Genomic DNA, 23,431 nt, shown 5'->3' with positions numbered 1-23,431 from the left:
CGTTCTCTGGTGGCTTAAAGGAAATCAAAAGTGTGGATGAACATTCATGGCTTGGCTTTTAATTTTATCTCAGATTAGGAAGATGCTCGCAGTGATTTATTCAATGAGTCAATTGTCCAATGCATGCTAACTGTATCTACATGGCAGGTATCACATGAGGTGCTGGGAAATACCAGTAATCTGACCCAAGGATCTCTCAGTCAAGTGCAGACAACAGCCCCCACCTCCAGACTACCTGCACTCTAGTCATGCTTTTAAAATGATTTGCAGCCACCACACATGCTAAACTTTCAACATTCCTGATGTTTCTTCTTCTTCTTCCTTTGTATGTCTGGCAAAACTGTAACAGTTCTTGAAGGTAAGGCAAATGACTTATGCCCTTCTCTGAATGCTTCTCCAAACAGTCTCCATCCCCTGAAGGCCCAGAACATGTTAGGACTTCTTTACTCTCTGTTCTATACCTCTGCATGCACCCTTGGTAGAACACTTAACACATTATTTTTTAGCACTCTGTTTATCTGTCTGCCTCCCCCACTAGACAGTGAGCAACTTGAGAGCAGGATTTTCTCTCTGATCATTGATGTATCACCAAAGTCTGTCTCAGAGTTTGGCAGAACATATATTTGAAGAAAGGAAAGAAATGAAGTGAGATAAAATGAAAAAGACATCCTTGGCAAATGAGCCCCTGGACTCTCCTTGTATGCCTCCTATTATAGAACTCAGTATGTTGGCGGTGGCAGAGGGTAGGGGGTGTTGCTGTCTAAATATTAGATTCAAACACATTCAAATAATTTTTAATCCTTTTTTTAAGCTAAAACATAATGCTTTGTCATTAAAAGTATAAGCAAAGCAAAGCAAAGCAAAACAAAAATACATCACTGACAATCATGATTAGCATCTGGTATTTGAAATTTTGGCAGAGGCAATTTCCCAATGGAGTCTCAGAGCTGAGCCTACTCCAGCCTCTTGAGGTTGTCATTTGGCAGTCTAGGTTAAATAGAACAAAGGGGATGATCCATTGCCTGGAGGCCAAATGGTGCTCTTTCAACCTGGTATCTGTCAAGATAGAAAGGAGATAATGCCACTTTACATCATTTACAGTGAGACTGAACCACCAGGGAGCAGGTAGAAAGTACACAGCTCACATCTCTACCTTGAGGCTTTCCTGTTTCCAGGAACAATGCATATTTCTCTGAAGATTAGCTGGCTGAATGGCAAAAGAATACAAACACACACACACACACACACACACACACACACACACACACAAAGAGAAAGTGAGAAGAGTGAGAGCCAGTGCAAAGGCAAAGATTGAAAGTCCTCTGCAATAAAACTGAAGAGAAATTTAAATTTAACATACTAATAATATTTGAGTTCATTTCATTTTTGCAAATGTGCAAAAAAGCGATGAATAAAACTGAAAATATTGTTTTCAAGAGGAGCCTTTTAAAAGCAATAACATTAAGTTTAAAATATAAATATAAATTATTCATACTCGAATCATCTATACTTTTATGCATGATTTACATAATAATAAACTAAGTGGTATAGATTATTTTAATTATCATATCAATAATGCTTTTAGTTTTATTTTAGTTGCTAAACAAATTTTTACCGTATCCAGGACCCTTGATTTACTTAGTAAATCCTAAAACAATTATCCTGCATATCCTAAGTAAATTAGGGAAATTGTTATATCCAATTTGAGGCTACAGGATTTAATCCTGCAGTGACCATCATTATAATTTATATTTTGTCTGTTTAGGGTAAAGTCCAAGGATAGAATTCCTTAATCACAAGATATGATTATTGTTAGGGCTCTTGTTTTACACTGTCATAGTGCTTACTAAAAGTTCTTGAAGTTACTATGTCAGGAGTTCAGGATAAGTACATTAGCGTCACCAACTCACAGCAATGCATTTTAACATTTCAATAATATATTTATTTAATAAATCTAAAGGGTTGTTTGGTTGCTCATATTTTATAAGTTTTTAAACTTACAAAATTAGGCGTGACTTGTCCCTTCACATATTGGGCCAATATAATTATTAGTAGATTGATGTTACAGATTGAGTAAAGTCTTCATTCAGGTAGAATAGATGGAAACTGTTTGACATTTTTAAAGTTTTATGCATACAGAGCTTTAGAACTTGTGTATATTACAATGTATCCAAATTTTCTTTGGGTGTATTTTCATCATTATAAAGCAGAGACAGATAAATTTTACCCCAAATCTAATATATCCCATTCTGCATTGACTAGTCTTGTTTTCTCATATACTTATTTTTTGATGTAAAGCCCATTAATTCATCTGAAATTTACTTAGAAGGGTTGTATGAATAGATTAAATTTCATCCTTTATAATTGTTATTCAGTTATCTTGATATCACTTATGACATAATCTTTTCTTGCTTCCTTGGTTTTAAAGTTCACTTTTTTCATATATATTGGAATTTTATAAATTGGTGGACTTATTTATGGCTTTCCATTGATGTGGCCTATCATTTTGTGTCAGTTATAATATTTTAAATATTATTGCATTTTTATGGGGCTAATAGCATCAGATTGGGTTTTATGGCTATTATCCCTTAATGTTCTTTTTGAAAATATTCTTTATTTATTTTGTGATGCCACTTTAAAAACACACAAGAACTTAAATTATCACCACTTGAAATAACCCTTGGAGATATTCTATTCTCTGCAATATTAAATCAAGCATTGCATTTCACTGAACAAATCACAGAATATTTTAAAGTTGGCCTTAGATTTGGCTTTTAAAAATATTTTTTTTTAAAGAAATAAACATTTTCAGGATTTCTTCTGGATTTATTTCAGAGATTCATGCATTTAGGAATTTCTCTTTGGAAATGACTTTCAAAAAGAATCATATGAAAGTCTGTTCTATTGCTTTGTAGCCATATTTAGATTTTAGATTCTCTCTCTCAACTTATTACACAGCTTGATAATTCAGGTAATTTAGCAGGCTGGACTACAAAAGCCTATTATATATTTTTATTTTCATTAACTATTTCAAAATATTGTACTGAAGATGGCTAAGCTAAAGGATTTTGGTATATTAAATATTAGAAGTTATATTAGTTATATTAGAAGTATATTAGAAGTTATTTCTAATAACATTTTATATAAACTGAATAATGCAGTAAAGACATAAACAACATAAATAAACATAAACTTCATAACAGAATACAAAGCTAACAAACTTTAGCCTCAAATTTTTGAGTAATTCTGCATGATTTGATTGACAAAAATTATGCATGTCTTTTAATAATTAATATGAGAGTGATTAGACTAATGTAAAATATGCTAAACTTTTAAAACTTTTAGAAAGAGAATATTTTATGAATCTTAAATTTAAATAATTTTTCTGTAGCCTATGAAAAGAAATCAAAACACAATATACTTTGAGAAATACATGTTTTAGCATTTTCTGTATTTCCTTCTCTGGATTTGTAAAGCACTTTAGAGAACTAATACCCCTATGTATTTGTCAAGATGGAATCAATGAAAGAAGCCAAGACACAAACCACCTCTGCTAAAAAAGCAGTTAAGATCATTACATGTGCACTTCATTGATTATAGACTCACAGAAATTCATAACTAAAAGAGATCTATAGGCAACATTTAATCTAAGCCCCACAAATGAAGAGACAACTATGTCACAACAAAATTATTGGAGGCTTTAATCCTAACTTGTTTCAGGACCAGAACAATACCAGTCTTGAAACTCCCTCAGTTTAACACTCTGTATTTTTTTTTTTTTTTTTTTTTTTTTTTTTTTTTTTTTTTTTTTTTTTTGAGACAGAGTCTCACTTTGTTGTCCAGGCTAGAGTGAGTGCCGTGGCGTCAGCCTTGCTCACAGCAACCTCAAACTCCTGGGCTCAAGCGATCCTCCTGCCTCAGCCTCCCGAGTAGCTGGGACTACAGGCATGCGCCACCATGCCCGGCTAATTTTTTATATATATATCAGTTGGCCAATTAATTTCTTTCTATTTATAGTAGAGACGGGGTCTCGCTCTTGCTCAGGCTGGTATTGAACTCCTGACCTTGAGCAATCCGCCCGCCTCGGCCTCCCAAGAGCTAGGATTACAGGCGTGAGCCACAGCGCCCGGCCTAACACTCTGTATTTTATAGTCAACAGATTTCCTTACCCACACTTGAATAAATAGAAAAACCCTAGCAAATTCACAAAATTAGGCCTAAAACTGTATTTATAACATGGCTTATGATAATGTAGCTCAATCATGTACTTGATGAAATTAGGTTTAGTAATTATTGTATGAATCTAATACAATTATAAAAGCCAAACAAATCTATAAATTAAATACAAACAACACTAAAACTTGAGATAAGAATCTTAGCTTAACATGATTAAGAATTTTGTTTCAGAAACTAAATAAGCTCTTATTAATCAAATTAATAAGCATTTATTGAGTTAATTTGCTCATCTTCAATACTATGTACCAGATCAATTCAGTTCCACAGACACTCCAATCTACACAAACTGGTTTAAAAACTTTATTTATAAAGAACGCATTGGTGTACATGGGTTTCAATTGAAGCAATGGTAACATTTAGGTGTTTAGTTTCTCTAAATTAATTTCCATCTATATGATATTATTAAGTAACATATGATGCCACAGAATTTTACAGAGGTTCAAATTTGTGGGGCCTGAATCTTACTCAATTTAGGCAGCCCTTAAAAAATTAGAAAATCTTAATACAAAATTAGATGTAAAAATAATTACTATTAGAATGAGAAAAGAAATCACAGCCATTTAGAAATTTGAAAAATGCTGACAAATATCATAAATACAAAGATACAGAAAATATTAAAAACACAACCTATTGATCATTACATTCTTGATGCATTGAAGAATATATAAAATTAATTTAAAATCAAAGCATACATAACAAATTAAATGTGCTAAAACTGAACTGCATCGTTTTAAGCTATATAACTTTGAAATAGAATTATACTATATTCATTGACATATTGATGACTATGCATAAGAGTTTTTGTCACTCACTGGAACACTTATTTCTTCAGGTCATTTTGTAGCATTGCTGGAAAATTTGCATGCTGTTTTATCTGGAACTATGAACATATATTTTAACATGGTGTGATGAGTCAGTACTCAAAGATGTGATAAAGTGCTCAAAGTAGTTCTGAACTACTTACTGCTTAAGAAATGTTCTTAAGCCGGGTGTGGTGATGCAGTGCCTGTAGTCCCAGCTACTCAGTAGGCTGAGGCAGGAGGATTGCTTGAGCCCAGGAGTCTGAGGCCGGCCTGGGTTACATAGCGAGACTCTCATCTCTAAAAATAAAAAAAGAAATGTTTTAAAAATTTTAATTAAGGAAGTACAGCCACTTATGATAACCTATCTAATGAGCCACATACTTTTATTATAGATATTTTTCGTAATTAATACATATTAGATGAAATGCAAAATATTGCATGTATTGTATTCAAAGACATGAGATTTCTCGCTCTTTTGCTTTCAGCTCCTTCTTTTTCTTGAGGACTCTACAAAAAGAAGAGGAAGTATAGCTAATAAGGCAAAATAGAATACTGCTGTTAAGTGGCATGGGGCCCAAGAACAGTGAATACTTGGTTACTTTTAAACTTGTTCTAGTATTTTAGAACTATTATCCTTAGAAATTTAGAGGCTGCAGGCCCAGTGCTGTGCATATCTTCTTGGGAAAATGGATCCATCCTTGATGAGAACACCTGGGTAGCTTCTGGGGGCACGTTGTTGAGAATAATTATGTAGTATTGTATCAACTCTGAAGTTAGGAGCTCTATGATCTGTTAGTGATGTCTTCCATGGCTACTGGACAGATTAGTCATGTGTTTTCTCATCTGTCAGCCGGGGATAATAATATTTGCTTTCCTGCCTTCACACAGATGTTCTGAGAAGAAAATGAACTAAAATGTGATAATAACAGCAACCTACATTTAAATATTTACCCAGAGTAGTACTATTTGCAAACTTCTTTTTTTCTTTTAAAATCCTTAGCCAGGGACACTAAATTTATCTCATGCATCCTGAGAAAAAGAACAACTAAGACTGGCCAGAGTGCTAATGATTATAATAATGGAAGTGGTCTTTGTATTTGTCAGGTTTTATAACTGCTCCTACAGGGAAAAGACTACACTGGCAGCCACCAGCACGTGAGAGTGAAGCTATCAAGCTTCCCCACAGTGTCATTCTGTCAAGGTGACTCTTTCTCATCTGGCTGCATATTCAATGCCATTAATTCTCTCTCTAAGTGCGCTGGATGCCACAGAGAACATGGATCCCCCATGCCTTAAATTGCAAAGTACATGATTCTCTCCATATAACCCTGAACTTAGCACATGCAGTTCACAAAAATGGCAATTCTCTTGACTCCCAAGGAGCAAATGACAGTGAGGTTCAATCAAATGTTTGAATAAAAATTTCCTTTTTTATGAAGTCGAATGAAACTAATATTAGCTCCTATATAGGAAGCTATTGTTTTCATAGAGTTAGAATTTGAAAAAATCAAAAGAAATTCACTTTGTATGTACGACCAAGAATTCTACTGTGGCAAAGTGGCCTCATATGATTTCCCTTTTAATCCACTCTTTCAGCATCTCCCTCCCCACAGAAATACCCTCCACAATTCTAAGGTTCATTTAATTGAATTAAATTTTCCTAACTAATTTTGAATTCATAGCATCCAACATTTCCCAATTGATATAGGCTACTTGAGAAGAAGGCAATAGTTATTCATTTCTGCCTCCTTTCTTGCTCTTCACACAGAGGCAAGTATACAATAAATGATGGTTTGCTTGTTCTTTCAACAAGTTTGTTCTGATAGGCCACTCTTCATGTTAGGCACTGCAAGCATGATAAATACAGCCTATAATTTCATAGAGATTATGCCCTTACAGATGCTGTGGGGGTATTGGGGGAGAGAAGTGAAGCATGTGACATCATTTAAAAGAGGCTCCATTAGAAGACAGTTTCCAGAAGGATGCTCTAAACTGAGATTATAAAGATGACATAGAGTTAAGAGAACTAAAATCACAGAAGACACATATTCTGTGAGAGGGGGACAGATGTAAGAGACAGGTAGACATAAAACACCAGGCACTCGGGCAACCTTAGAGCGTGGCATATGTCTGGAGGGATGAGGTGTCTGTGAGGAAATGACAGATCAGCATAAAGTGCTGATCAGAGCCAGTGTGGGCTAAAGAATAGGACCCGGTACCAACAGCTGAGCATTGTCTCCAGAACAGAATGCCATACGTGTGACTGTGATGGACTAAGGTAAAGGAAGACACCTCTGTAAGTATATCTTCGCATAGACAAAATTAAAACGACTATGTGTACCACAAAAAAAGGACCAAACATCATCACTCTCCGAACTAACCTGAATGAGTGCCTTATTTGTTTTTTTTGTTTGTTTGTTTGTTTGTTTTACCAATTACAGTTTTAGCTCTCTTTTGTTCTTCCCTCTTCTTAGATAAATTAAGATATAATATCATGTCCACAAATTATCTTTGCTATCTCACAGCACTCAATCCAAAACAAATCCTGGTTTCCTTGAAGCCTCCTTCAGATCACCTAACTCAAGCCCAAATCCTATAAGAAGCCCATTCTAACACTCTCTTATTGAGTTACCCCAGTTGTCTCCTGGTGTGAGGCCTCTCTTGTTTCAGTGAGTAACAGAACCAGCTTTGTTTGACTATAGCTGTATTCTCAGAGGTCTCTGCCTGGTGAATGAGATCTGCTCAACCCTTAGTGGGATGGCAACTGTGAGGTGAGTGTTAGGAATGATGGAAGAAATTAGAAGGACTCCCAGATATTCTATGGCATTGAGTAGTGGCACTATTCTCTGTGATAAATGTCAAAGATAGTGCAAAATGTTTAGGGGTTCGAAGGGGAAAAGAGGAAGAGACCACACTTTTATTTGTAAGTGCTTGTGTGATATCCAAAATGAAGATACCCACAAGGTATTTGAGAGTCAGTATGAAATAGTTATCAAACAGATGTGATCTCAAATTGTGATTCTATTATTATAATTCCATGAGAAGTAAGAAGTTTATTTTTGTTGGTTTGAAATAGCTCAATATTAATGCCAGGGGCTTAGAAAATAAGCACTATTTATTTAAATGATACAGCTATAGTCACAGTGAAAATAAGGAGCATGACTATGACAGATGGCTGGGGAATTAAAACTTTACAAGATAAAGTAACATGTTTTCATTTAAAGCTCATTGATTTTAAACTGTTTTTAATGATGGCCCCTGCAATATTACACATACTCTTTCCTGAAAGAGGTCGCACATAGAGTCTTAGAATAATAAGAAAAAGATAAACATTATGTTCATGATCAGAAAAAACAGTGAGGACTACATGTGAAGATAGAAATATAAGACCACACGGCCTCCCAAGAACATGACAAAAGACATTGAGGATGAAAATTGTAAAGGGAAAAGACAGTCCCATGTGCTTAGTATTTTGGAATTTTTTTCATTTTAGGTAAATTATTTTCTATAGTCCCTATCCAATTCTGCTAGAGTCTCTTGTTTAAATATCAGCCATTCACAAGAAATAAACACCAATTGATAAAGGCTTAATACACAAGGATTTTCAGGTGGCACTTGACATCAATTCTCAGCCAATAATTGGCCTGTTACCAAGGGTAGGGTGTTTTTATAACAATTCTTCTAATTCTACCTTCATCTGTGCTTCTATTAGTTTTTTTGGAGAAGTCATAAAAGGAATGGTTCTAAGTTTGGGGGACACACAGAGGAACTAAACCCATAGTGGTATCCAGATCTTGGGGATAGATGTGTTACTGGACCTCTAATAAATAGAACGGTGCTAAAGTCTCTATGCAGGTTACCCTCTGTTTCATGCCTTTAAATTCTACATACTACACTCAGGAGACCCATGTAGTAAAACTCAAGTTCCCAATTCACTTTCTTTGTGACTCTTCAGCTTTCCTGAAGAGGAATGACAATTTGTTTCAAATACTATACAATATTTCAGTAAAACATATAAGCAAAGATCTAGGAAAAGAAAATATTATTCTCCCTTATTTGCAAAACTAGTTTTTTTAATCTGTCCTCCTTTGACACAATTTGAAATAGAATGTCACTTAATATTACTAGACTTAATATTACTAGTCAATTAATATTACTAGACCTATATTCTACACTGTTACAGAAACATAAAAGTTTTTTTAAGTCACTCAAGTTGATGAATAAGTACACTTATTAGACAAATTTTTTGACTTCTTAAAGCAACACTTCCTGTTACATAGTAGTGATATGCATAGGCAAAGTAAAACTTTTCGAAGCTCTTTGTTTTGGGTGTGGGTATGAATGTGAACATATCTGAAGTTTTGGCTGCGTTTACTCCCAAGTTTTTTCAGAGTGAAGTCATTTTGGCTGTTAATTCAAAGCAAGGAAAATCTAGACTATTTTGGTTTGGGCGTGGAAGGCAAAGAGGAAACAATGTCTTTCAAGCATTTATAATATGTCTTAGCAGGCAACACATTCGAGAAGATTCATAAGCATTTCTTGGACATACGAAGTAGAAATCAATCACAAAAACATATGTTGAATGTCCAAGATGTGCCAGCTGGTGTGTTTTACGCTATTGGAAACATATGGTAAATATACTTTCATTGATTAAAAAAATATACTACAGTCTTGTTGTAGTATGAACAATGAGAGCAATTATAATAACTATGACTGGATACCCACAGCACTATTCTAATTGCTCTGTTGGTGCTTCTCAAAGGTTTCTTCTACCTGAGCACTGATGGAAACAGGAGAGGGTAGATTTGTTTTTTATCAAATACATGGATATGAGGGGCTCTATCACTCTTCCAGAAATCCTATCTCCAAGCTAAAATTTCTTCAAATTCTTGTCTTTCAAATTTTACAAAGGTAAATTATTCATTCCTTTATATTTCATCAAATGTCATTTTTTTTGTTTTTACAAGCAAAAGTTTCTCTTTCTTAATAGTTATTAAACATAATATTAAGCAAATATTCAAGCAAAATTTAGACTTCTGAAACTATGCCAGGTGGCTTTACATCTCCCCAGTCTCTCAATTAAATGTTTTCTCACTTGATTCTTATATTCCCCCCAAAAAAATTAGAGAATAAAAGCTGCTAAATTTATGTGCCTAGTTCAAAATTACAAAGCTGGCAAGTGGAAGATTGAGAACTAGAAATCCCACCTATTGTTTTTTCCACATTATCATAAGGCTTCTTACACACAGAGAAATAGAATGAGGAAGCCAAGCAGGTTGATCCAGGATGGATATCCTCCACGATGCAGGTTCTTAAGTTGGAATGAAATGAAAAGATTTTCAAACTAAAAGGTTGCTTTGATCTGCCCTACTCTGACAAAGAGCCCAGATTTTCCTAACTGTGTAAGGAAGATGCTTTTTATAGATAATGCTCTGATGCTTGTGTAACATTTTTATGTGAATTAATACAATCCCTTAATGCTATGTGTACATATTTACATAAATTATCAGATAGTCTTCGATCTTGTTTTATGTACTACTCTGTCCCAGCATCTAAAATCTTGTTGATTGATTGAATTAATGATTATTGCCTCAGTTAATCACATGAAATAAAAATAACAGACCATTTAGGTAAATTCAAAGTTACATCAAAAAAGTAATTTTAAATGATGCTTTCTTTTGGGTATTTTAAATATTTGTGATTACACATACTCACCCATAGCTATTATTTAATTTACTTGAGCTCATCAGCATGTATAACCATAAGGGCTCAATTCGTATTTGCCATCTAATCAGAAAAAAGTGTCAGAAATGCAAAAAAAAAAAAAAAAAAAAATTGAGTGAAAATTGCCAGTAGACAACACATTGTCATGGGATGTTAGTTTCATGTTTGACCTTTGAAATAAAAGCAGTGATGCCAAATTAAATAGTTCCTCACTATTCCCTTCTGCTCAGATATCTAGGACAACAATTTGAGATGAAAAGCTGGGATCCCTCTGTACTTTCATCTCTCTCCTCTCCTCCCACAACAGTTGTACTACAGGTACTTGTTAAATATTGAGCCAGGAAAAACGGACACGAGAGGATGTGACATTCTTAAGTTCCCAAGAATTGCTAACTATAATTCACATCTAGAAGAATATGGTTTTTTAAACGTTCATATTTCATTTTACTCCCTTTTTCTCACCCTTCATTCTTTCTTCCAAACTTAACTGTTCTTCTCATTTCCAGTCTCTCCCTAAATAATTCATCTCATAGCTCAATGTCAGGTTTATTTTTTCCAAATTCTGAATTTTCCTGATGATTCCTCACCCATGAATTTTCAGTGGATCTCCATGACTTTCATAAAGTGTTGAGTTCTAAAGTCAAATATCAAAAGTCTCTCTAATTTAGTTCAAAATTATCCATGGAAGTGTAGATCTCAGAGTAGCACCAGAGAACAAGATGCATGTCTGCATTTACTCTGCCTGTGCTTCAGTTCAAAGAGCAAAACTTGCCTTCATTGATTAAGAGAACATCACATAAAGGCATGTACTGCTTCTGAGGCCTGAAGTCACTGTTTTAGGGTACAGGGAAGAGTATCTTTCTCCCAACCTAGAGCATGGCCAAAATTATTAGGTTTTGCTTTCTCAATAAGCTCTTATTTCTCCTGTTTTTAAAATGTTGAGTTAAATTGACAGATGCCCTTCCACAGAGCCTGCTATGTAGGGGTGAGGTGACTGTGAGGCTGAGGTTGGAAGCCTGGAGGGCAGAGGGCATGCCAGGCCAGCCATGGTAAGGTAGGAAATGGGTAGGCCATGCCAAGGTGGGAAAATTGGCCATCACTGCAGTGTCTGCAGCAAGCAAGAAACTTAGCCAGGCCTGAGAATGAGGGGACCCTGAACAGAACATGAGTTACACTTGCAGCAAAACTCAGCCCCTTGGGACAGAGAGGCATGATATAGAGTCCAGAGGGTGTTCTAGCTTGGGAGCAAGTTGCTCATGTATGTTACAGGAACTTCTAATACTTTCTCCTTACATGATATATTCCTGTTTCATTTCAGGGAAAAAAAAAAAAAAAGGAAAAGGAGAGACTATCCACAAAGACTAACTCTTTACCTCCAAGACTACCTAAACATTTATGGAAGAAATCATTTATTTAAATTATCAGAATAAATTAACTTTAAACCAATTTGATCTTCTAAATAATTTGTTCTCCTTATAACTTTTGAGTGGGGGGCTTGGGACAAAGACTAGCAATTAGTATGGCAAAGCATAACTCATTAATTGATTATTTTTAATAGGTAAGAGTAGTAAGTGTCTGTAGAGGGTAAGGATTTGCTATTTTACCTACAAGTTATTAGCACACTTCAGAACAATTGCTGCCACTAGTCCATCATTTATTAGTTAATTTTTTATTATCAAAGCAGACATGACATAAAATGGTTCATGAACCTTACTTTATAAATTTTATAAATTTGATGGAATCCCATTACAGAGGCATTCCTCTTAGAATTAACATCAAACAGAAAGCTGCCTAATTCAGAGGTTGAATGGACTATTAGTTATCAATCCATAGGCCTCATCAACCAAGGGCACATGCTATTGTAACTGGCTCCATGAACCTCCATATGTTTTTTTTTTATAATCCTTTCTATTAACTAATTACTTGACCCTTTGATATCTACTGAAAGGAAGACTTTTCATCAAAAAGTCACCTGCATGCAGATGTTTATTGCAGCACAATTCACAATTGCAAAGATGTGGAATCAACCCAAGTGCCTGCCAATTTATGAGTGGATTAATAAAATGTGGGATAATAGTAGTAGTGCCATGGAGTACTACTCAGCCATAAATAATATGAATTAATACCTTTTGCAAGAATTTGGGTGGAACTGAAGATCATTCTCATAAATGAAGTATCCCAAGAATGGAAAAACAAACACAACATATACTCACTATTAAAGTAGAACTAACTGATCAGCATTCATGTGCACAGATGGAAGTAAAACTCAATGGAAATCAAGCAGGTGAGAGTGGGTGAAATCAAACCTAATGAGTACAAGGTACACTATCTGAGTGATGGGCACACTTATAACTTTGACTCAAGTAGTAGAAAAGCATCCATGTAACCAAAACATTTGTACCCCCATAATATTCTGAAATTAAAAAATGTTAACCACTGTTTCAAAATAAAGTTATATAAATATCAAAAAGAGAGAGAGAGTATGTGCAGGTGTAGCCTTGGCATTTTATCATGGTAGCAGAATGCCAATCTCTGCCTCCATTGTCACATGGTCTTTTATTCTGTGTGTCTTCTGTGTATTTTCATTTTCTCTTTTTATAAAACACTAGACATTTCATTAGGGTCCACTCTAATCAAGTATGACATAACCTTTGTAATTATATCTTCAAAGACCCTGTTTCCAAAGAGGGTTACATTCTGTGGTTCTGGGTGGATATGAGTTTTAGGAGGCTCTGTTCAACCAAGTATAAGGGTTAAAAATTAACTACTGCACTTAGTTATGTGGAAATTATTGGCGACCTAAAAAGGAAAAGTGGATAGAGTTGAGTATAGTTGTAGAGGAAATATCATATTATTGGTTTCGTTTCAACAAGATAGTAGGGAAGAAATTGGAGAAAAATAGATTACACAATGTGAGACAACAGAAGGCAAGACATCACATGGAATTCAGATCAGGGGGTCACAAGAGTTTTATTTATTTATTTATTTTTGCTTTCTTTAGTTAAGTTTTTATTTGTTTTGATATTGGAGAAACATTTTTCTATGCTAATGAAAAATATGTGGTATTGAATGGAATTTGTAGATAAAAGAGGGATACTGAATTGCCAAAATGATTTCCTTGGGTAGGAAAGAATGAATGGCATCTGGTGCTCATGAAATGGCATGGCCTTAGCCAAAGACAGAGGCAATGCAAACCAGGCAATGGGAACATTCCAGAACAGAAGCAGGGAAGTCAGTAGATGAGGGCATCCAAGAGTGTGGATCGCCCACTGATTGCTCAAAATTTCTCAGGAAAATGCGAAGCAGTCTAGCAGCCTTACCTGGAAATGGCTGGCAATATAATAGAAAGCAAGATTTATAAATATTTAATAAAGATAGAAAGCAAACGCTTTAGTCATAGAAATTTACAGACAGAAATCAGTGCATAATATGAATTCAGTTATGTGTGACAGAAAAACTTGGGAATTTTCACAATTCTCAATAAAGTCTTGAAATGTCTAATGAAGATAAAAGGAAAGGCCAATTAATTAGATTAAATAATAAGTAGTTTTGGAAGTTGTTTTGAAAATTTGCAATTTGAATAATTTTATATTCTAAATATTAGTACTAGTAGAAATAAAATGAAAAGGTAACCCAAACAAAATAATGCTATTTATGGGTTCCTGATTTCTAATAAGGTGTCAGTAAACATACACAGAATTATTCAAGCACCTTTGTTTGCTTCTTAAATTCCTTTGACTGTAATTAAAAACATGTAATAAAAATAGAAAACACTTAACTTCCATCTATGTTGTTTGACTATTTAACAATTTTTTAAAAAAAACATTAATGTCAGCCATGCACTGTTGCTCACACCTGTAATTCCAGTACTTTTGGAGGCCAAATCAAGAGGATTGCTTGAGCTCAGGAGTTCAAGGTTCTAGTGAGGTACGATGGTGCCACTGCACTCTAGCCTGGATGACAGAGTGAGATCTCCTCTCTCTCTCTTAAAAAAAAAAAAGAAAGTGATAAATTTATAACATGATCTGAAATAAAATACTTAGTTATAATTTGCCCTTGTTAGAAAATTTATTATAATTTAATGGCTGTGTGCCCATAAAAAGAGAGAACAGGATGAAGCCTCAGAACAGGATGATCTTTTAATAACACAACTATCATTCACTGTTCTAAATAATTTATCCTGAAGTTGTGATAAATGGCCGGTCACTGATAGCATAGCTAACAATTTACTAATTGGTAGATGTAATGATAATATGTCTTTATTATTCTTATGATAAAACACTTAAGGGAAGCTATGTGCCACTAGGCTTAAAGAACAGTCAGATGCATATCATATATACATGCATAGATTTATGTCTTGTCTTTTCTATTCTGTGGGCTCAGTAGAAATTATACAGTATATATAATTACACACATACACATATACACCCCATTTATTACTGCTACATAAAGGATTCATAGAAAACTTGATATATGGCTTCACATTGATATATAAAGATACAACTCTATATACAAAATAAAAAATACATTTCAAGTCTGAATACACACACACACACACACATATATGGCTACACACATGCCATATATGATATGTATGTATGTTTATCCATATTAACTCTGTTATAAACTGAATATTCGTATCCCCCAAAATTCATGTGTTGAAATCCTACCACCAGTGGGATTGTATTAGGAGGTGGAGCCTTTGTGAAGTGTATCAGAAGAGCTCAGGAGGGTAGAGCCCTCATGTACGAGATTAGCATCCTTTAAAAAGTAATTAGAGAACTTACTTCCTCTCTCTGCTCTGCTCCCTCCCATGTGAGGATAAAATGAGAAGATGGCAGTCTGCAAACTGGAAAAGGGCCCTCACCTGAGCTTAATTATCCTGCCACTCTGATCGTGCAAATCCAACCTCCAGAACTGTGAGAATACATTTCTGTTTATAAGCCACCAAATCTATAGTACTTTGTTGTAGCAACCTGTACAATGAAAAACTCTTAAAATATATGAAAATATATCTATTCAAAGTAAAATATATATTTGTTAAAATATGAGAAATATAAAATGATATATACTTTTTTACAACAATAAGGTCATTTCTTTAAAAAGTTTTTAAAAAATTGTGGAAAAGTCTAAAAGTCAGTGTACTTTGCCACTAAGTTTTATGTGCTGGTGTATGTGTGGGAAACTGCATGGAGTATGTCCACAAATATAGAAGCATATCACAAAAATAAATTACTATTTTAAAAAAATAGCAACCTATTCTTAAAGGATTGTAGATTGCCCTTAGGTAATCATTATTATGTTGGTAGTGAGTGCAAGGCAATGAGAATTTAGTTTTCATGGGCATTGTTCAAAGAACTTACATTGGACAATGTATAGTGCAACAATCAGCATAGTGAATTTATATTGTAGAAAGTGACCATAGCAAATATTAGCACTTCAAATAAATTATTATAAGTTCTTAGTGTTTAACATATTTTTCAGAACCTACCTAGTTGCTTGGTTAGCTTGACAGTTCATTAGGACATGTTTGATTAATTTATAGGAGACTGTGCATTGAAATATTTTACTAATGAGCAAAGCAAGTGGAAATAAATGCATGACACCTGTAGAATATTATGCCATTTTTGTGTGTGGAAAATTGCACAAAATTCTGACACTTTTAGTATACTGTTAAAGAGGCACCTCACACATTATGCCATTGACTTTCCAATAAACCATTAAATACTTTTTTATTCCTAACATAACTATTTAACTGCTAGACCAACATAATCCTGCCTAAAGCCTCAGTAAATTGTGCAGACATTTCCACCCCAAAGAGGTAGGATTCAATAGCCTGGGTGCAAAGATCATTAGACAGTGCAGATTTCAAGGAAGGCATTAGTGTCTTCTGAATTGCAGAAATAAAACACTTTCTGACACGGTGGTGTACTCTTCACATTTGCCTAGTTATTATGGAATAGGTGCAGCAAAATCAAGCTTGAAGGTAATTTGTAAATTAGAAATAGAAGAAAAATTATTGTAATTTCAAAAGAGATGCTACATACTTGGCTTTTCCCTACAGAATGTTGGGAAGACATAAAAATATTTATATATATGCAAAAGTACAGAAAACTCATTAGGGCTATTAAAGCACTCATTTCTCCTTGATGTAGCCTGAGTCACCAGTCTGATTTAGCCATCTCTCTTCTTTTTCTAGAGCACATGGAGCTTACATCTTTCATTTCCTGGGTTTATATTTTCTTTGACTATAGGTGAGGACTCTTAGCGAATCTTTTTTTAGTTGGGTGCCTTTAACCTGGTAGGCATCAGAGAACTCAAGAATGAATGATTGTTGGATACATTAATGAGTAAATATATGAATAAATTAAGAAAAATATACTGATGAATACAGTTGCCCCTTGAACAACATGGATTTGAACTGTGTGGGTCCACTTAGATGCAAATTTTCTTCTACCTCTGCCATCCTGGAGACAGCAAGACCAATTTCTCCTCTTTTTCTCCTCCTCAGCCTACTCAATATGAAGGCCATGAGGATGAAGACCTTTATGATAATCCACTTCCACTTAATGATAATCCACTTCCAGTTAATGCATCATAAATATACTTTCTATTCCTTTTTATTTTCTTAATAACATTTTTTCTCTAGCCTACTTTATTGTAAGAATACAGCATATAATATATATAAATATGTGTTAATCCACTATTTATATTATCAGTTAGGTTTCTGGTCAATAGTAGGCCACTAGTAGATAAGTTTTAGGAGAATCAAAAGTTATACATGGATTTATGACTGTGTGGGGGGTTGACATCCCTAATTTTGGCATTATTCAGGATCACCTATATAACAAAAAGGGTAGATTTAAAGAAATAAAGTAGAAATATTTGTGGTCACCGCACTGATATGAATCTATGTATCCCTTGTTAAGTTAGTTCTTTGAGCACCTCACTTCTTCAGTATTAACATTTTCCTTTACTGCATCTTTTCTATATGTTCCCATTAAGAGTGTGTGTATGTCTGTGTGCATTTGGAGACCCAGGAGAGCCAATGACATAGTTTTGATCTAAGTCTGAAGGCCTGAGATCAGGAGAGCTGATAGGTAAATTCCACTCTGAGTCTGAGTCAGAAAGCAGGAGAGAACCAATGTTCTAGCTCAAAGATTATCAGGCAGAGAGAGGGAATTCTCTCTTATTCAAACTCTTTTCTCTATTCAGACCTTGAACAATTGGATGAGAACCACCTACATCAGGGAAGGCAACATCTTTACTCAGTCTTTACTGATTCAAATGTTAATCTCATCCAAAAACACCCTCACAGACACACCAGAATGATCTTTAACCAAATATCTAGGTACCTTGCGGTCCAGTCAAGGTGATACATAAAATTGCCAACAAAATAGCTTATCTATCTATTTATCTATCAATCATAATCATCTATCTATCTTCTGTGTGTGCACATGACTTAGTCATTGATGTACACAGTACTCATGCAAATAAGCACCTCATTGGAACATAATGATGGTGGATATACACTGCTTAGAACAGTATGGAAGAAAAATGGTTTCTAGCTATCACATCTCTAAAAAATAACCGTGATATAAATTTCATCAAAAACAATATTTTCTTTCTTTTCCTGTATAATATGGCACTAGATTAAAACTTAATTACTCAGCCAAACTTGACATTTAGTAAATGTCAGGTATTAGGACCTAATATAATAGGTGAAGCCATAAAGACATTTACGTCCTTTTGAACCTTAGTTGAAAGAACAAATAAGACGCCAGTACTATGTCCACTTTGTTACCATTATACAGTTTGGTCAACGCAGTTTCAATGCTGGAAAAAAGGAAAACCAGTTGAGATGAATAAACAAGAAATAAACATGTATAATATATAAAGATTATTTTCTATCTATCTAACACCGGATCTTAATATCCTTCAATGCAAGCACTTAGCTTCAGTTAAACCAACCTCCTTACTATCGCAGTGACAAATTGTCCTTATATTTATATTTCTATTTTTATAGTCACTTTCTTTAGTTTGTGTTTTAAAAGTCTTTTTGATATGTGCTAAAAACCACTGAATCATGAGTTGAGAAGTAGACTACCAACACAAATAATATATTGTGCTTATTCCAGGTGGACATTAGCTGTCAGCATAAACAAGATGATAGCCTGATTCATACTCTTCTTTGGCATTGGAATGTGGAAGTATCAGAGCAATGATATCATCAAATAACCCAGTACTTTTACTCTCTTTTGTGTTCTGCAGGATCACATAGTCCTAAATCTGGATCCTATCCTGGATTTATGTTATGTGTCAGACTTTGCTGAACTATGTCTGCTTTTTTATGCATGTCCAGAAAAAGGAGATTCAACCTGATTAATTTGGCTTAGATCTCATGCCTGCACCTGAACTTATCACCATGCCCAGTGCAATGAGAGGACTGAATGTTTTAGAAGATATAGTCACATCACCCCAGATGTCAGGGATGGTACCAACTTCCTTACAATCACATCACCCCCAAAGTCAGCCTCTGAGGTTGTTGGGAAGTAAAGATCCAGTGGGGAGTAGCTGACAAAATGACCAATGATGTCACAGACAGAAAACTATTAAAATGGGGGTGAAGTGTGACCCCAAATTAAATTCCCTAGGAAGGACATCCCAAACACATGTGATTTGTAATGTTATTCCTTCAAATATTATAGCCAGATTTTTATCATTTAAAATCAACCTCATTTATGAGTTAGTAAATTGCTCGTGTCCTGTATTGTTTATTAGCAGAGATCCATAGTGTTAGATAGATGACATTTTACAGAAAAAATTCATAGAAAATTCTCTCACACAAATCCAGTTTGAAGTATAATAGTAACTTTAAGGGTTGGGACAAGCTCTTATATAACCTGAGAAAGTTGTGTTAAAAAATTCTGCTAATGATAGTCATAATCCATATGATGCTAACAGTTCTGCAAGTGTTAATCATAATCTGTCCTAATCTATAATTAATTAATAGTTCCCAAACATGAAACAAGTGTACAGAAAAAGTGATAACAGAGATTTCAACTGTAGCCTCAAAATCTGCACTCCAAGACTGGTTAAGCAGGTTAGGACTGTCGATAGTATTCTTTAGTAAATGACCTTATTTTATTTTCTCTTACTTCACATACAAAGAGTTCCATAAGCCTCTTGGAGTCATCCTCTTGACTGCTTCCATTTAGACATTCCCTGGAGTAATACCTACAAAGGCTTCACTTGTGGCTATTTTTTCCTTAAGAATTGGACTTGATGATCTAGAAGAGACCTTCTAAGACCCACATTTCATGTTTTTATAAAAATTGAATATCAATGACAGACAACACGATCCAGGAGCAGAAGGATCTCCAAAGCAAGGATAATTGCATATGGGACTAAAGAGTAAATTCTTTCCTTAGATTAATGCAAACATACAATAAAATTTTCGTGCTAATTCACCCAGTTAGTTTTTACTAGGTCGGATCTCAGTCACCATATGGTAAAGGTCATTTATGGTTTCTCATTGCAACACTAAGCAGTCTACTTTCATTAAGTTCAGCTAAAGTTTACTTAAAATTTTCTCTCTTTCTTCTTTTCTTCCCTTCCCTTCTCTTTCCTTTTCTACTCCTTCTTTACTTCCATATATCCATTCACATAGGCTTAACTAAATTATAGTTTAACTAAATTATATTCCAGTGACCTGAAATGTTGCACTGAAGGTTCCAACCCTATTTCCTTCCACGATTGTACACCAGATGTGTTACATGGCTTCTCACTCCATGTGATCTCATTCTGGGGTAGATGTTAAACTTCTGTAATAACTTCTAAGTGTGATGAGGCCTCAAACCTTTCAATAGTCTGAAATATACTGCTTTAGTCTCATTAAGATGTCACTGTGTCCAAATATGAATATATGTCTTCATTATCTCAATTCTTGGCACGTTGCTTTAAAAAACATTGTTTCAAGTTTCTCAGAGGACATGGCACTGTTCACAACATGTCCACAACATCCAGACAAGTTTGAAAATTCTTCCAGACAAAGTGATCCACTTTTTTTGAAAAAAAAAAAAAAAAAAACACTGATGACTCATGAGAGAGGGCAGAGCTCTTGGCTTTGTTAGTATTTTCTACGCTGCACTCAAGTTCATTCAGTACGTCATTTCAACACTGTGTGATGTGTCAACTTCAAAAGTTAAACAAACCAGACAACACAGCACTTGCACTACAAAGAACTTGTTTTTTTTCCCAACCCTCCATTGCTAGCTAAACTGCTTTGACTCTTGCTCCCCACAAATCCCACATCTGGCTCAATGCCAACTTCTGTTTTCTGTTGATTCATCAGAAACTTATCAGCTGAGCAAGGTACCCAAAGTTTTTCACACTTAAAGGTCTTGTATTTTTATATAAATGTTTCATTTCCGACCCAGAGGTGACTGAAATTTTAGGATGTTCTTTTCTTTTTCTCTTTTAGAAAAATTCTGATAGCATATAAGGAAGGAAATTGTTTCTAAGTAAACTGAAGTATTACTTATATCTAAATTCAAGAACTTCATTTTCACACGATGCTCTTTAGTGCAAATAAAATGTGAATACCTGATGATAGAAAGAAAAATTAGAGATATACAGTCGCTCCTCAGTATCTATGAGGGATTGTTTCTAGAACACCCCATGGATACCCAAATACGTGGATGTTCTAGTCCCTTATATAAAATGGCATAGTATTTACATAGGACCTACACAATCCTCTTGTATACTTTAAATCATATCTAGAGTACTTATAATACCAAATACAATGTGAATGCTGTGTAAATAGTTATACCGTATTGTTTAGGGAATGATAAGAAAAAAAAATATCTGTACATGTTTGGTACAAACACAACCATCCTTTATTTTTTTATAATATGTTTGATCCAAGTGTGCTTGAATCCATGGATGTGGAACCCACGAATTTGGAGAACTGACTGTACATAATAAGTTATGTACATCTATATATGTACATGCAGAAAACATTGAAAACTTAAAAGAATGCATTCATTTCTGAATTTTTATATTCCCTTATCTGGGGAAGAAAAATTCATGCATACTTGGTCAGTGTCCTGACCCCCTTTTGAGGCACAGAATTGTAGTGGTGAAACAATAGAAAAGTTGAAAGAAAACTGAGAAACTGCTGATCCACTAGCATGCAGCTGCGTCAGAGGCGAAATGAGAGATATGAGCAATTCAGCATGGTCTGGATTTGGGAAACAATCACAGGAGCATGAACTTGGATGAGAGAGATGTGGAATCAGCTGCACGAAGAGTGAGCCTGGACTAAAAGAAAGACATTTTTTGATTTAGTTTTTAAGTGGAATTTCCTATTTTTGTGAAAGACTAAAACAAAAATTTTTAATTTAATTTGTATTGCACGCTAAGTTGATATTTTTTGACTATAACCTTGTCATGTCAAAACAGGGCCATGAGAGTAAGATATTATTCAGGTTACATATATTGACATAGATATTTACAAACTTTTAATGGTGGTTACTTCTTATGATAAAGATTGAGGCAAGGTGAAGGCGAAATGTCTAAATTTATTCTCTGCATGGTCATATAATGAACATTTTAAGCAAGCATGCATTACTTGATTTTTAGTATGAAAATAAATAAGTACATTCTCTATATGTTATGGTATCTACAACACTAACATTTTGGTGATCTACTTGGTAATTGTCATTTAGTCATGAGAAAAATGTAACTTAGGAGGTAATAAAGAATGCCATTAGTGAAAAATACAATTTTGAACAATTGTATTGCAGAAAACTCTGAAAATGTTTACATTATTCCAGATCACAACACCCCCACTCACCTACCCAAAATAAAGCATTTTTATAAGAGTCCTTTTGAGCCAGTTATTTCTCATCCTTTTCATGGTGCTGGTCTCCACCATGATAATAATTTAGCACTAACAGAGCCAATTTTGTACCATATCTCTTAGTCCTACCCAAAATTCTCAACCTTGTAATCATTCCTTTGAGACTCTTGATCTCCTTTGATAAAGACATACTTTATGTCTAATGTAAATTTTCATAAAAAGTTAGTAGGAAGAGTCACAGATGAGAATGACAGAGATGTGTTACTGAAAATATAAACAAAAAATCTAGTTATAGATATCTTGAGTACTCCTTGTTCCTTATGTTGGGGAATTCTCAAATAATATTACCTCCAGATAAAAATACTCAAATATACATAGATACTCAAATACAGCATCAATATCTGCTATACTGATAACAAAACTGAAATGTAGAGAAGTAGCACATCCTTTACTACAGAGAAAGCAACACAAATCAGCCTTTTGAGTTTTTTAGATGCACCTCATTGAAATAATAAATTATTCATTTTTTTTTTTTTTGCTGAGATATATGTTTGTGCAACTTAAGGGAAATTTATATTTTATCTTTAGACTAGCCTCTAGATGTACTTAAAAAAGGAAGTGAAAAATAGCTTTTTCTTGCCTGGGAGATAGATCTAATACAGTGTGCTTCTCTGTGTATATTTTCTTGTGTGTGTGTGTGTGGGGGGGGGATTTATATTTAAAGTGACAGGTGGAATTAGGAATCTTGATATCAGACTGATATCATGAATAAAATGAAACTCCTAAATCATACTACTAAAAGTAA

Source organism: Microcebus murinus, chromosome 6, assembly GCF_040939455.1.
Source record: "Microcebus murinus isolate Inina chromosome 6, M.murinus_Inina_mat1.0, whole genome shotgun sequence".
NCBI lineage: Eukaryota > Metazoa > Chordata > Mammalia > Primates > Cheirogaleidae > Microcebus > Microcebus murinus.
This window is presented reverse-complemented; position numbering follows the sequence as displayed.